Source organism: Onychostoma macrolepis, unplaced genomic scaffold, assembly GCF_012432095.1.
Source record: "Onychostoma macrolepis isolate SWU-2019 unplaced genomic scaffold, ASM1243209v1 Scaffold114, whole genome shotgun sequence".
NCBI classification, from domain to species: domain Eukaryota; kingdom Metazoa; phylum Chordata; class Actinopteri; order Cypriniformes; family Cyprinidae; genus Onychostoma; species Onychostoma macrolepis.
The window spans coordinates 1-12944 of NW_026704614.1; the positions used below are offsets into that span (position 1 = coordinate 1).

A 12944-nucleotide genomic window follows, 5' to 3' on the forward strand; every position below is an offset into this window, starting at 1 on the left:
TACAGCAGAGAGAAAAGGCCTTGGAAGGCACAATTGTCGGCACAGAAAACTAAGGCTAAAGGGCAAGCGCTACGTAGTCGGCAGGGTTCGAACCTGCGGGGAGACCCCAATGGATTTCAAGTCCATCGCCTTAACCTCTCGGCCACGACTACACCTATGACTAACTGCGGCCCTCCAGCTCCCTTGGCTGCAGGAGGCAGCACAGGGCGCCACCGGCGTCAGACTCAAAATCCAGCTGAAGGATGAGCTGGCGAAAAGAGCCCGGCGTCCCGTTGCTCGACAGCAAAAGGCTGCCGTGACCCGGATTGCTGCGGCCACAAGGCAGAGTGCTAACCACTATGCGATCAAGGTGCGCCACTGTCCACGGCTGCTAAAAGGGCCAGCGGCGTGTTTGTCCGATGCAGAGAGGGTTGCGAAAAAGCATGCCAGGGGCGTGAAAAAAAGGCACAGGCGCTTCTCCTCAGCATGCAGGATTTCTAGACCCCAGTGGATTTCTAGTACATCGCCTTAACCACTCGGTTCGTGTTTTTAATGTGCCGTGTTTTGGAAAAGTTACTTTTAAAAAGCCTGTCGGTGAGCGCTTCCGGTATGTGTGTCGCGTTGCTTCAGGAATACTGTAATATTATATGCCGTCCCGTTGCTCGGCCTTAAAAAGCTGCCGTGACCGGTTCGAACCGGGGTTGCTGCGGCCTGGCATGAGTACTAACCACTATCACGATCACGGCGTGCCACTGGCCCGTCTGCAAACAGGTCCAGCGGCGTGTTTGTCGGTGCAGAGGGGCGCTGGCGTGCGAGGGCGTGCAAAAAAGCACGGCCACTTCTCCTCGGCGTGCAGGAGGGCTGGCGAACAACGTGGTCGGCAGGATTCGAACCTGCGGGGAGACCCCAATGGATTTCTAGTCCATCGCCTTAACCACTCGGCCACGACTACAGGGACCTGCGTCCTCTGCCCTGTTCTCGTGCAACACTGGCGCCTGGCGCACTTGCACCTAGCCAGCTCAGTCACCCAGCCGAGACTGCAAGCTAGCCCGGCAGCAGACAAAACAGCGGTCCCAACCAGGAAGCCAGGTCTCATCCTGTGGTTTTTTAGTACTGACCCTTTGGACCCACAGCACTGCAAGTTTCCTAGGTCTCTCTTACCTGACTCACTCAGTTCACTTCATGGCGCTCTTTCCTAACGAGCTGACCATCAGACTCAGGTGTGCCAAGCAAGGAGATGCACAAAAACCCAAGGCGCTGTGGGTCCCCCTGTGGAGGAACTAACAACGCTCCAGTAGTGAGTCAGCGATAGAGCTGGACCGGCGTGACAGCAAGCTGAGGCCGCCAACAATGTGACAGCTGTTCGCCCGAACAGGGACTTGAACCCTGGACCCTCAGATTAAAAGTCTGATGCTCTACCGACTGAGCTATCCGGGCTCTTGTGCCACCCAGCCTGTTACGTTTCATACAACAGAAATATCCCCACAAACCGCCGAGGAGAAGGCTGAAGGAAATTACAGCAGAGAGAAAAGGCCTTGGAAGGCACAATTGTCGGCACAGAAAACTAAGGCTAAAGGGCAAGCGCTACACGTGGTCGGCAGGGTTCGAACCTGCGGCGGGGAGACCCCAATGGATTTCAAGTCCATCGCCTTAACCTCTCGGCCACGACTACACCTATGACTAACTGCGGCCCTCCAGCTCCCTTGGCTGCAGGAGGGCAGCACAGGGCGCCACCGGCGTCAGACTCAAAATCCAGCTGAAGGATGAGCTGGCGAAAAGGAGCCCGGCGTCCCGTTGCTCGACAGCAAAAGGCTGCCGTGACCCGGATTGCTGCGGCCACAAGGCAGAGTGCTAACCACTATGCGATCAAGGTGCGCCACTGTCCCACGGCTGCTAAAAGGGCCAGCGGCGTGTTTGTCGATGCAGAGAGGGTTGCGAAAAAGCATGCCAGGGGCGTGAAAAAAAGGCACAGGCGCTTCTCCTCAGCATGCAGGATTTCTAGACCCCAGTGGATTTCTAGTACATCGCCTTAACCACTCGGTTCGTGTTTTTAATGTGCCGTGTTTTGGAAAAGTTACTTTTAAAAAGCCTGTCGGTGAGCGCTTCCGGTATGTGTGTCGCGTTGCTTCAGGAATACTGTAATATTATATGCCGTCCCGTTGCTCGGCGCAAAAAGCTGCCGTGACCGGTTCGAACCGGGGTTGCTGCGGCCACAAGGCAGAGTGCTAACCACTATCACGATCACGGCGTGCCACTGGCCCGATCTGCAAACAGGTCCAGCGGCGTGTTTGTCGGTGCAGAGGGGCGCACAAGCGTGCGAGGGCGTGCAAAAAAGCACGGCCACTTCTCCTCGGCGTGCAGGAGGGCTGGCGAACAACGTGGTCGGCAGGATTCGAACCTGCGGGGAGACCCCAATGGATTTCTAGTCCATCGCCTTAACCACTCGGCCCGACTACAGGGACCTGCCGTCCTCTGCCCTGTTCTCGTGCAACACTGGCGCCTGGCACTTGCACCTAGCCAGCTCAGTCACCCAGCCGAGACTGCAAGCTAGCCCGGCAGCAGACAAAACAGCGGTCCCAACCAGGAAGCCAGGTCTCATCCTGTGGTTTTTTAGTACTGACCCTTTGGACCCACAGCACTGCAAGTTTCCTAGGTCTCTCTTACCTGACTCACTCAGTTCACTTCATGAGCGCTCTTTCCTAACGAGCTGACCATCAGACTCAGGTGTGCCAAGCAAGGGAGATGCACAAAAACCCAAGGCGCTGTGGGTCCCCCTGTGGAGGAACTAACAACGCTCCAGTAGTGAGTCAGCGATAGAGCTGGACGGCGTGACAGCAAGCTGAGGCCGCCAACAATGTGACAGCTGTTCGCCCGAACAGGGACTTGAACCCTGGACCCTCAGATTAAAAGTCTGATGCTCTACCGACTGAGCTATCCGGGCTCTTGTGCCACCCAGCCCTGTTACGTTTCATACAACAGAAATATCCCCACAAACCGCCGAGGAGAAGGCTGAAGGAAATTACAGCAGAGAGAAAAGGCCTTGGAAGGCACAATTGTCGGCACAGAAAACTAAGGCTAAAGGGCAAGCGCTACACGTGGTCGGCAGGGTTCGAACCTGCGGCGGGGAGACCCCAATGGATTTCAAGTCCATCGCCTTAACCTCTCGGCCACGACTACACCTATGACTAACTGCGGCCCTCCAGCTCCCTTGGCTGCAGGAGGGCAGCACAGGGCGCCACCGGCGTCAGACTCAAAATCCAGCTGAAGGATGAGCTGGCGAAAAGGAGCCCGGCGTCCCGTTGCTCGACAGCAAAAGGCTGCCGTGACCCGGATTGCTGCGGCCACAAGGCAGAGTGCTAACCACTATGCGATCAAGGTGCGCCACTGTCCACGGCTGCTAAAAGGGCCAGCGGCGTGTTTGTCCGATGCAGAGAGGGTTGCGAAAAAGCATGCCAGGGGCGTGAAAAAAAGGCACAGGCGCTTCTCCTCAGCATGCAGGATTTCTAGACCCCAGTGGATTTCTAGTACATCGCCTTAACCACTCGGTTCGTGTTTTTAATGTGCCGTGTTTTGGAAAAGTTACTTTTAAAAAGCCTGTCAGTGAGCGCTTCCGGTATGTGTGTCCGCGTTGCTTCAGGAATACTGTAATATTATATGCCGTCCCGTTGCTCGGCCAAAAAGCTGCCGTGACCGGTTCGAACCGGGGTTGCTGCGGCCTAGCATGAAGTACTAACCACTATACGATCACGGCGTGCCACTGGCCCGTCTGCAAACAGGTCCAGCGGCGTGTTTGTCGGTGCAGAGGGGCGCACAAGCGTGCGAGGGCGTGCAAAAAAGCACGGCCACTTCTCCTCGGCGTGCAGGAGGGCTGGCGAACAACGTGGTCGGCAGGATTCGAACCTGCGGGGAGACCCCAATGGATTTCTAGTCCATCGCCTTAACCACTCGGCCACGACTACAGGGACCTGCGTCCTCTGCCCTGTTCTCGTGCAACACTGGCGCCTGGCACTTGCACCTAGCCAGCTCAGTCACCCAGCCGAGACTGCAAGCTAGCCCGGCAGCAGACAAAACAGCGGTCCCAACCAGGAAGCCAGGTCTCATCCTGTGGTTTTTTAGTACTGACCCTTTGGACCCACAGCACTGCAAGTTTCCTAGGTCTCTCTTACCTGACTCACTCAGTTCACTTCATGAGCGCTCTTTCCTAACGAGCTGACCATCAGACTCAGGTGTGCCAAGCAAGGGAGATGCACAAAAACCCAAGGCGCTGTGGGTCCCCCTGTGGAGGAACTAACAACGCTCCAGTAGTGAGTCAGCGATAGAGCTGGACGGCGTGACAGCAAGCTGAGGCCGCCAACAATGTGACAGCTGTTCGCCCGAACAGGGACTTGAACCCTGGACCCTCAGATTAAAAGTCTGATGCTCTACCGACTGAGCTATCCGGGCTCTTGTGCCACCCAGCCCTGTTACGTTTCATACAACAGAAATATCCCCACAAACCGCCGAGGAGAAGGCTGAAGGAAATTACAGCAGAGAGAAAAGGCCTTGGAAGGCACAATTGTCGGCACAGAAAACTAAGGCTAAAGGGCAAGCGCTACGTAGTCGGCAGGGTTCGAACCTGCGGCGGGGAGACCCCAATGGATTTCAAGTCCATCGCCTTAACCTCTCGGCCACGACTACACCTATGACTAACTGCGGCCCTCCAGCTCCCTTGGCTGCAGGAGGGCAGCACAGGGCGCCACCGGCGTCAGACTCAAAATCCAGCTGAAGGATGAGCTGGCGAAAAGGAGCCCGGCGTCCCGTTGCTCGACAGCAAAAGGCTGCCGTGACCGGATTGCTGCGGCCACAAGGCAGAGTGCTAACCACTATGCGATCAAGGTGCGCCACTGTCCACGGCTGCTAAAAGGGCCAGCGGCGTGTTTGTCGATGCAGAGAGGGTTGCGAAAAAGCATGCCAGGGGCGTGAAAAAAAGGCACAGGCGCTTCTCCTCAGCATGCAGGATTTCTAGACCCCAGTGGATTTCTAGTACATCGCCTTAACCACTCGGTTCGTGTTTTTAATGTGCCGTGTTTTGGAAAAGTTACTTTTAAAAAGCCTGTCGGTGAGCGCTTCCGGTATGTGTGTCCGCGTTGCTTCAGGAATACTGTAATATTATATGCCGTCCCGTTGCTCGGCGCCAAAAAGCTGCCGTGACCGGTTCGAACCGGGGTTGCTGCGGCCTAGCATGAAGTACTAACCACTATCACGATCACGGCGTGCCACTGGCCCGTCTGCAAACAGGTCCAGCGGCGTGTTTGTCGGTGCAGAGGGGCGCACAAGCGTGCGAGGGCGTGCAAAAAAGCACGGCCACTTCTCCTCGGCGTGCAGGAGGGCTGGCGAACAACGTGGTCGGCAGGATTCGAACCTGCGGCGGGGAGACCCCAATGGATTTCTAGTCCATCGCCTTAACCACTCGGCCCGCGACTACAGGGACCTGCCGTCCTCTGCCCTGTTCTCGTGCAACACTGGCGCCTGGCGCACTTGCACCTAGCCAGCTCAGTCACCCAGCGAGACTGCAAGCTAGCCCGGCAGCAGACAAAACAGCGGTCCCAACCAGGAAGCCAGGTCTCATCCTGTGGTTTTTAGTACTGACCCTTTGGACCCACAGCACTGCAAGTTTCCTAGGTCTCTCTTACCTGACTCACTCAGTTCACTTCATGAGCGCTCTTTCCTAACGAGCTGACCATCAGACTCAGGTGTGCCAAGCAAGGGAGATGCACAAAAACCCAAGGCGCTGTGGGTCCCCCTGTGGAGGAACTAACAACGCTCCAGTAGTGAGTCAGCGATAGAGCTGGACGGCGTGACAGCAAGCTGAGGCCGCCAACAATGTGACAGCTGTTCGCCCGAACAGGGACTTGAACCCTGGACCCTCAGATTAAAAGTCTGATGCTCTACCGACTGAGCTATCCGGGCTCTTGTGCCACCCAGCCCTGTTACGTTTCATACAACAGAAATATCCCCACAAACCGCCGAGGAGAAGGCTGAAGGAAATTACAGCAGAGAGAAAAGGCCTTGGAAGGCACAATTGTCGGCACAGAAAACTAAGGCTAAAGGGCAAGCGCTACACGTGGTCGGCAGGGTTCGAACCTGCGCGGGGAGACCCCAATGGATTTCAAGTCCATCGCCTTAACCTCTCGGCCACGACTACACCTATGACTAACTGCGGCCCTCCAGCTCCCTTGGCTGCAGGAGGGCAGCACAGGGCGCCACCGGCGTCAGACTCAAAATCCAGCTGAAGGATGAGCTGGCGAAAAGGAGCCCGGCGTCCCGTTGCTCGACAGCAAAAGGCTGCCGTGACCCGGATTGCTGCGGCCACAAGGCAGAGTGCTAACCACTATGCGATCAAGGTGCGCCACTGTCCCACGGCTGCTAAAAGGGCCAGCGGCGTGTTTGTCGATGCAGAGAGGGTTGCGAAAAAGCATGCCAGGGGCGTGAAAAAAAGGCACAGGCGCTTCTCCTCAGCATGCAGGATTTCTAGACCCCAGTGGATTTCTAGTACATCGCCTTAACCACTCGGTTCGTGTTTTTAATGTGCCGTGTTTTGGAAAAGTTACTTTTAAAAAGCCTGTCAGTGAGCGCTTCCGGTATGTGTGTCGCGTTGCTTCAGGAATACTGTAATATTATATACCGTCCCGTTGCTCGGCGCAAAAAGCTGCCGTGACCGGTTCGAACCGGGGTTGCTGCGGCCTAGCATGAAGTACTAACCACTATCGATCACGGCGTGCCACTGGCCCGTCTGCAAACAGGTCCAGCGGCGTGTTTGTCCGGTGCAGAGGGGCGCACAAGCGTGCGAGGGCGTGCAAAAAAGCACGGCCACTTCTCCTCGGCGTGCAGGAGGGCTGGCGAACAACGTGGTCGGCAGGATTCGAACCTGCGGCGGGGAGACCCCAATGGATTTCTAGTCCATCGCCTTAACCACTCGGCCCGCGACTACAGGGACCTGCCGTCCTCTGCCCTGTTCTCGTGCAACACTGGCGCCTGGCGCACTTGCACCTAGCCAGCTCAGTCACCCAGCCGAGACTGCAAGCTAGCCCGGCAGCAGACAAAACAGCGGTCCCAACCAGGAAGCCAGGTCTCATCCTGTGGTTTTAGTACTGACCCTTTGGACCCACAGCACTGCAAGTTTCCTAGGTCTCTCTTACCTGACTCACTCAGTTCACTTCATGAGCGCTCTTTCCTAACGAGCTGACCATCAGACTCAGGTGTGCCAAGCAAGGGAGATGCACAAAAACCCAAGGCTGTGGGTCCCCTGTGGAGGAACTAACAACGCTCCAGTAGTGAGTCAGCGATAGAGCTGGACGGCGTGACAGCAAGCTGAGGCCGCCAACAATGTGACAGCTGTTCGCCCGAACAGGGACTTGAACCCTGGACCCTCAGATTAAAAGTCTGATGCTCTACCGACTGAGCTATCCGGGCTCTTGTGCCACCCAGCCCTGTTCGTTTCATACAACAGAAATATCCCCACAAACCGCCGAGGAGAAGGCTGAAGGAAATTACAGCAGAGAGAAAAGGCCTTGGAAGGCACAATTGTCGGCACAGAAAACTAAGGCTAAAGGGCAAGCGCTACACGTGGTCGGCAGGGTTCGAACCTGCGGCGGGGAGACCCCAATGGATTTCAAGTCCATCGCCTTAACCTCTCGGCCACGACTACACCTATGACTAACTGCGGCCCTCCAGCTCCCTTGGCTGCAGGAGGGCAGCACAGGGCGCCACCGGCGTCAGACTCAAAATCCAGCTGAAGGATGAGCTGGCGAAAAGGAGCCCGGCGTCCCGTTGCTCGACAGCAAAAGGCTGCCGTGACCGGTTGCTGCGGCCACAAGGCAGAGTGCTAACCACTATGCGATCAAGGTGCGCCACTGTCCACGGCTGCTAAAAGGGCCAGCGGCGTGTTTGTCCGATGCAGAGGGTTGCGAAAAAGCATGCCAGGGGCGTGAAAAAAAGGCACAGGCGCTTCTCCTCAGCATGCAGGATTTCTAGACCCCAGTGGATTTCTAGTACATCGCCTTAACCACTCGGTTCGTGTTTTTAATGTGCCGTGTTTTGGAAAAGTTACTTTTAAAAAGCCTGTCAGTGAGCGCTTCCGGTATGTGTGTCCGCGTTGCTTCAGGAATACTGTAATATTATATGCCGTCCCGTTGCTCGGCGCAAAAAGCTGCCGTGACCAGTTCGAACCGGGGTTGCTGCGGCCTAGCATGAAGTACTAACCACTATCACGATCACGGCGTGCCACTGGCCCGATCTGCAAACAGGTCCAGCGGCGTGTTTGTCCGGTGCAGAGGGGCGCTGGCGTGCGAGGGCGTGCAAAAAAGCACGGCCACTTCTCCTCGGCGTGCAGGAGGGCTGGCGAACAACGTGGTCGGCAGGATTCGAACCTGCGGCGGGGAGACCCCAATGGTTCTAGTCCATCGCCTTAACCACTCGGCCACGACTACAGGGACCTGCCGTCCTCTGCCCTGTTCTCGTGCAACACTGGCGCCTGGCGCACTTGCACCTAGCCAGCTCAGTCACCCAGCGAGACTGCAAGCTAGCCCGGCAGCAGACAAAACAGCGGTCCCAACCAGGAAGCCAGGTCTCATCCTGTGGTTTTTTAGTACTGACCCTTTGGACCCACAGCACTGCAAGTTTCCTAGGTCTCTCTTACCTGACTCACTCAGTTCACTTCATGAGCGCTCTTTCCTAACGAGCTGACCATCAGACTCAGGTGTGCCAAGCAAGGGAGATGCACAAAAACCCAAGGCGCTGTGGGTCCCCCTGTGGAGGAACTAACAACGCTCCAGTAGTGAGTCAGCGATAGAGCTGGACCGGCGTGACAGCAAGCTGAGGCCGCCAACAATGTGACAGCTGTTCGCCCGAACAGGGACTTGAACCCTGGACCCTCAGATTAAAAGTCTGATGCTCTACCGACTGAGCTATCCGGGCTCTTGTGCCACCCAGCCCTGTTACGTTTCATACAACAGAAATATCCCCACAAACCGCCGAGGAGAAGGCTGAAGGAAATTACAGCAGAGAGAAAAGGCCTTGGAAGGCACAATTGTCGGCACAGAAAACTAAGGCTAAAGGGCAAGCGCTACGTAGTCGGCAGGGTTCGAACCTGCGGCGGGGAGACCCCAATGGTTCAAGTCCATCGCCTTAACCTCTCGGCCACGACTACACCTATGACTAACTGCGGCCCTCCAGCTCCCTTGGCTGCAGGAGGGCAGCACAGGGCGCCACCGGCGTCAGACTCAAAATCCAGCTGAAGGATGAGCTGGCGAAAAGGAGCCCGGCGTCCCGTTGCTCGACAGCAAAAGGCTGCCGTGACCGGATTGCTGCGGCCACAAGGCAGAGTGCTAACCACTATGCGATCAAGGTGCGCCACTGTCCCACGGCTGCTAAAAGGGCCAGCGGCGTGTTTGTCCGATGCAGAGAGGGTTGCGAAAAAGCATGCCAGGGGCGTGAAAAAAAGGCACAGGCGCTTCTCCTCAGCATGCAGGATTTCTAGACCCCAGTGGATTTCTAGTACATCGCCTTAACCACTCGGTTCGTGTTTTTAATGTGCCGTGTTTTGGAAAAGTTACTTTTAAAAAGCCTGTCAGTGAGCGCTTCCGGTATGTGTGTCGCGTTGCTTCAGGAATACTGTAATATTATATGCCGTCCCGTTGCTCGGCCAAAAAGCTGCCGTGACCGGTTCGAACCGGGGTTGCTGCGGCCTGGCATGAGTACTAACCACTATCACGATCACGGCGTGCCACTGGCCCACGTCTGCAAACAGGTCCAGCGGCGTGTTTGTCCGGTGCAGAGGGCGCACAAGCGTGCGAGGGCGTGCAAAAAAGCACGGCCACTTCTCCTCGGCGTGCAGGAGGGCTGGCGAACAACGTGGTCGGCAGGATTCGAACCTGCGGCGGGGAGACCCCAATGGATTTCTAGTCCATCGCCTTAACCACTCGGCCACGACTACAGGGACCTGCCGTCCTCTGCCCTGTTCTCGTGCAACACTGGCGCCTGGCACTTGCACCTAGCCAGCTCAGTCACCCAGCCGAGACTGCAAGCTAGCCCGGCAGCAGACAAAACAGCGGTCCCAACCAGGAAGCCAGGTCTCATCCTGTGGTTTTTTAGTACTGACCCTTTGGACCCACAGCACTGCAAGTTTCCTAGGTCTCTCTTACCTGACTCACTCAGTTCACTTCATGAGCGCTCTTTCCTAACGAGCTGACCATCAGACTCAGGTGTGCCAAGCAAGGGAGATGCACAAAAACCCAAGGCGCTGTGGGTCCCCCTGTGGAGGAACTAACAACGCTCCAGTAGTGAGTCAGCGATAGAGCTGGACGGCGTGACAGCAAGCTGAGGCCGCCAACAATGTGACAGCTGTTCGCCCGAACAGGGACTTGAACCCTGGACCCTCAGATTAAAAGTCTGATGCTCTACCGACTGAGCTATCCGGGCTCTTGTGCCACCCAGCCCTGTTACGTTTCATACAACAGAAATATCCCCACAAACCGCCGAGGAGAAGGCTGAAGGAAATTACAGCAGAGAGAAAAGGCCTTGGAAGGCACAATTGTCGGCACAGAAAACTAAGGCTAAAGGGCAAGCGCTACGTAGTCGGCAGGGTTCGAACCTGCGGCGGGGAGACCCCAATGGATTTCAAGTCCATCGCCTTAACCTCTCGGCCACGACTACACCTATGACTAACTGCGGCCCTCCAGCTCCCTTGGCTGCAGGAGGGCAGCACAGGGCGCCACCGGCGTCAGACTCAAAATCCAGCTGAAGGATGAGCTGGCGAAAAGAGCCCGGCGTCCCGTTGCTCGACAGCAAAAGGCTGCCGTGACCGGTTGCTGCGGCCACAAGGCAGAGTGCTAACCACTATGCGATCAAGGTGCGCCACTGTCCCACGGCTGCTAAAAGGGCCAGCGGCGTGTTTGTCGATGCAGAGGGTTGCGAAAAAGCATGCCAGGGGCGTGAAAAAAAGGCACAGGCGCTTCTCCTCAGCATGCAGGATTTCTAGACCCCAGTGGATTTCTAGTACATCGCCTTAACCACTCGGTTCGTGTTTTTAATGTGCCGTGTTTTGGAAAAGTTACTTTTAAAAAGCCTGTCGAGTGAGCGCTTCCGGTATGTGTGTCGCGTTGCTTCAGGAATACTGTAATATTATATGCCGTCCCGTTGCTCGGCCAAAAAGCTGCCGTGACCGGTTCGAACCGGGGTTGCTGCGGCCTGGCATGAAGTACTAACCACTATCACGATCACGGCGTGCCACTGGCCCGTCTGCAAACAGGTCAGCGGCGTGTTTGTCCGGTGCAGAGGGGCGCACAAGCGTGCGAGGGCGTGCAAAAAAGAAGCACGGCCACTTCTCCTCGGCGTGCAGGAGGGCTGGCGAACAACGTAGTCGGCAGGATTCGAACCTGCGCGGGGAGACCCCAATGGATTTCTAGTCCATCGCCTTAACCACTCGGCCACGACTACAGGGACCTGCGTCCTCTGCCCTGTTCTCATGCAACACTGGCGCCTGACGCACTTGCACCCTAGCCAGCTCAGTCACCCAGCCGAGACTGCAAGCTAGCCCGGCAGCAGACAAAACAGCGGTCCCAACCAGGAAGCCAGGTCTCATCCTGTGGTTTTTTAGTACTGACCCTTTGGACCCACAGCACTGCAAGTTTCCTAGGTCTCTCTTACCTGACTCACTCAGTTCACTTCATGAGCGCTCTTTCCTAACGAGCTGACCATCAGACTCAGGTGTGCCAAGCAAGGGAGATGCACAAAAACCCAAGGCGCTGTGGGTCCCCCTGTGGAGGAACTAACAACGCTCCAGTAGTGAGTCAGCGATAGAGCTGGACCGGCGTGACAGCAAGCTGAGGCCGCCAACAATGTGACAGCTGTTCGCCCGAACAGGGACTTGAACCCTGGACCCTCAGATTAAAAGTCTGATGCTCTACCGACTGAGCTATCCGGGCTCTTGTGCCACCCAGCCCTGTTACGTTTCATACAACAGAAATATCCCCACAAACCGCCGAGGAGAAGGCTGAAGGAAATTACAGCAGAGAGAGAAAAGGCCTTGGAAGGCACAATTGTCGGCACAGAAAACTAAGGCTAAAGGGCAAACGCTACACGTAGTCGGCAGGGTTCGAACCTGCGCGGGGAGACCCCAATGGATTTCAAGTCCATCGCCTTAACCTCTCGGCCACGACTACACCTATGACTAACTGCGGCCCTCCAGCTCCCTTGGCTGCAGGAGGGCAGCACAGGGCGCCACCGGCGTCAGACTCAAAATCCAGCTGAAGGATGAGCTGGCGAAAAGAGCCCGGCGTCCCGTTGCTCGACAGCAAAAGGCTGCCGTGACCGGATTCGAACCGGGGTTGCTGCGGCCTGGCATGAAGTACTAACCACTATCGATCACGGCGTGCCACTGGCCCGTCTGCAAACAGGTCAGCGGCGTGTTTGTCGGTGCAGAGGGGCGCACAAGCGTGCGAGGGCGTGCAAAAAGCACGGCCACTTCTCCTCGGCGTGCAGGAGGGCTGGCGAACAACGTGGTCGGCAGGATTCGAACCTGCGGCGGGGAGACCCCAATGGATTTCAAGTCCATCGCCTTAACCACTCGGCCACGACTACACCTATGACTAACTGCGGCCCTCCAGCTCCCTTGGCTGCAGGAGGGCAGCACAGGCGCCACCGGCGTCAGACTCAAAATCCAGCTGAAGGATGAGCTGGCGAAAAGGAGCCCGGCGTCCCGTTGCTCGACAGCAAAAGGCTGCCGTGACCGGTTGCTGCGGCCACAAGGCAGAGTGCTAACCACTATGCGATCAAGGTGCGCCACTGTCCCACGGCTGCTAAAAGGGCCAGCGGCGTGTTTGTCGGTGCAGAGGGGCGCACAAGCGTGCGAGGGCGTGCAAAAAGCACGGCCACTTCTCCTCGGCGTGCAGGAGGGCTGGCGAACAACGTGGTCGGCAGGGTTCGAA

At 56.8% G+C, this 12944-nt stretch overlaps 26 non-coding genes across 26 annotated transcripts; all 26 read right to left on the bottom strand.

Moving 5' to 3' along the window:
• Nucleotides 1-72: 72 nt before the first annotated feature.
• Nucleotides 73-152, bottom strand: trnas-uga (transfer RNA serine (anticodon UGA)). The gene has a single exon. It is a non-coding gene; the product is annotated as a tRNA-Ser (tRNA).
• A 699-nt stretch (nt 153-851) lies between these two features.
• trnas-aga (transfer RNA serine (anticodon AGA)) lies at nt 852-931 on the bottom strand. The gene has a single exon. It is a non-coding gene; the product is annotated as a tRNA-Ser (tRNA).
• A 412-nt stretch (nt 932-1343) lies between these two features.
• Nucleotides 1344-1416, bottom strand: trnak-uuu (transfer RNA lysine (anticodon UUU)). The gene has a single exon. It is a non-coding gene; the product is annotated as a tRNA-Lys (tRNA).
• Nucleotides 1417-1568: 152 nt separating this feature from the next.
• trnas-uga (transfer RNA serine (anticodon UGA)) lies at nt 1569-1651 on the bottom strand. Its single transcript has one exon. It is a non-coding gene; the product is annotated as a tRNA-Ser (tRNA).
• A 705-nt stretch (nt 1652-2356) lies between these two features.
• On the bottom strand, nt 2357-2435 carry trnas-aga (transfer RNA serine (anticodon AGA)). Its single transcript has one exon. It is a non-coding gene; the product is annotated as a tRNA-Ser (tRNA).
• A 412-nt stretch (nt 2436-2847) lies between these two features.
• Nucleotides 2848-2920, bottom strand: trnak-uuu (transfer RNA lysine (anticodon UUU)). The gene has a single exon. It is a non-coding gene; the product is annotated as a tRNA-Lys (tRNA).
• A 153-nt stretch (nt 2921-3073) lies between these two features.
• trnas-uga (transfer RNA serine (anticodon UGA)) lies at nt 3074-3156 on the bottom strand. The gene has a single exon. It is a non-coding gene; the product is annotated as a tRNA-Ser (tRNA).
• Nucleotides 3157-3858: 702 nt separating this feature from the next.
• trnas-aga (transfer RNA serine (anticodon AGA)) lies at nt 3859-3938 on the bottom strand. The gene has a single exon. It is a non-coding gene; the product is annotated as a tRNA-Ser (tRNA).
• Nucleotides 3939-4349: 411 nt separating this feature from the next.
• trnak-uuu (transfer RNA lysine (anticodon UUU)) lies at nt 4350-4422 on the bottom strand. Its single transcript has one exon. It is a non-coding gene; the product is annotated as a tRNA-Lys (tRNA).
• A 151-nt stretch (nt 4423-4573) lies between these two features.
• Nucleotides 4574-4656, bottom strand: trnas-uga (transfer RNA serine (anticodon UGA)). Its single transcript has one exon. It is a non-coding gene; the product is annotated as a tRNA-Ser (tRNA).
• Nucleotides 4657-5359: 703 nt separating this feature from the next.
• On the bottom strand, nt 5360-5443 carry trnas-aga (transfer RNA serine (anticodon AGA)). The gene has a single exon. It is a non-coding gene; the product is annotated as a tRNA-Ser (tRNA).
• A 412-nt stretch (nt 5444-5855) lies between these two features.
• On the bottom strand, nt 5856-5928 carry trnak-uuu (transfer RNA lysine (anticodon UUU)). The gene has a single exon. It is a non-coding gene; the product is annotated as a tRNA-Lys (tRNA).
• Nucleotides 5929-6081: 153 nt separating this feature from the next.
• trnas-uga (transfer RNA serine (anticodon UGA)) lies at nt 6082-6163 on the bottom strand. The gene has a single exon. It is a non-coding gene; the product is annotated as a tRNA-Ser (tRNA).
• Nucleotides 6164-6865: 702 nt separating this feature from the next.
• On the bottom strand, nt 6866-6949 carry trnas-aga (transfer RNA serine (anticodon AGA)). Its single transcript has one exon. It is a non-coding gene; the product is annotated as a tRNA-Ser (tRNA).
• Nucleotides 6950-7358: 409 nt separating this feature from the next.
• On the bottom strand, nt 7359-7431 carry trnak-uuu (transfer RNA lysine (anticodon UUU)). Its single transcript has one exon. It is a non-coding gene; the product is annotated as a tRNA-Lys (tRNA).
• A 152-nt stretch (nt 7432-7583) lies between these two features.
• On the bottom strand, nt 7584-7666 carry trnas-uga (transfer RNA serine (anticodon UGA)). The gene has a single exon. It is a non-coding gene; the product is annotated as a tRNA-Ser (tRNA).
• Nucleotides 7667-8366: 700 nt separating this feature from the next.
• Nucleotides 8367-8447, bottom strand: trnal-uag (transfer RNA leucine (anticodon UAG)). Its single transcript has one exon. It is a non-coding gene; the product is annotated as a tRNA-Leu (tRNA).
• A 414-nt stretch (nt 8448-8861) lies between these two features.
• Nucleotides 8862-8934, bottom strand: trnak-uuu (transfer RNA lysine (anticodon UUU)). Its single transcript has one exon. It is a non-coding gene; the product is annotated as a tRNA-Lys (tRNA).
• A 151-nt stretch (nt 8935-9085) lies between these two features.
• Nucleotides 9086-9166, bottom strand: trnaq-uug (transfer RNA glutamine (anticodon UUG)). The gene has a single exon. It is a non-coding gene; the product is annotated as a tRNA-Gln (tRNA).
• A 703-nt stretch (nt 9167-9869) lies between these two features.
• trnas-aga (transfer RNA serine (anticodon AGA)) lies at nt 9870-9952 on the bottom strand. Its single transcript has one exon. It is a non-coding gene; the product is annotated as a tRNA-Ser (tRNA).
• Nucleotides 9953-10364: 412 nt separating this feature from the next.
• Nucleotides 10365-10437, bottom strand: trnak-uuu (transfer RNA lysine (anticodon UUU)). Its single transcript has one exon. It is a non-coding gene; the product is annotated as a tRNA-Lys (tRNA).
• A 151-nt stretch (nt 10438-10588) lies between these two features.
• trnas-uga (transfer RNA serine (anticodon UGA)) lies at nt 10589-10671 on the bottom strand. Its single transcript has one exon. It is a non-coding gene; the product is annotated as a tRNA-Ser (tRNA).
• A 701-nt stretch (nt 10672-11372) lies between these two features.
• Nucleotides 11373-11454, bottom strand: trnas-aga (transfer RNA serine (anticodon AGA)). The gene has a single exon. It is a non-coding gene; the product is annotated as a tRNA-Ser (tRNA).
• Nucleotides 11455-11869: 415 nt separating this feature from the next.
• trnak-uuu (transfer RNA lysine (anticodon UUU)) lies at nt 11870-11942 on the bottom strand. Its single transcript has one exon. It is a non-coding gene; the product is annotated as a tRNA-Lys (tRNA).
• Nucleotides 11943-12097: 155 nt separating this feature from the next.
• On the bottom strand, nt 12098-12179 carry trnas-uga (transfer RNA serine (anticodon UGA)). The gene has a single exon. It is a non-coding gene; the product is annotated as a tRNA-Ser (tRNA).
• A 335-nt stretch (nt 12180-12514) lies between these two features.
• On the bottom strand, nt 12515-12597 carry trnas-uga (transfer RNA serine (anticodon UGA)). Its single transcript has one exon. It is a non-coding gene; the product is annotated as a tRNA-Ser (tRNA).
• Between the last annotated feature and the right edge of the window lie 347 nt (nt 12598-12944).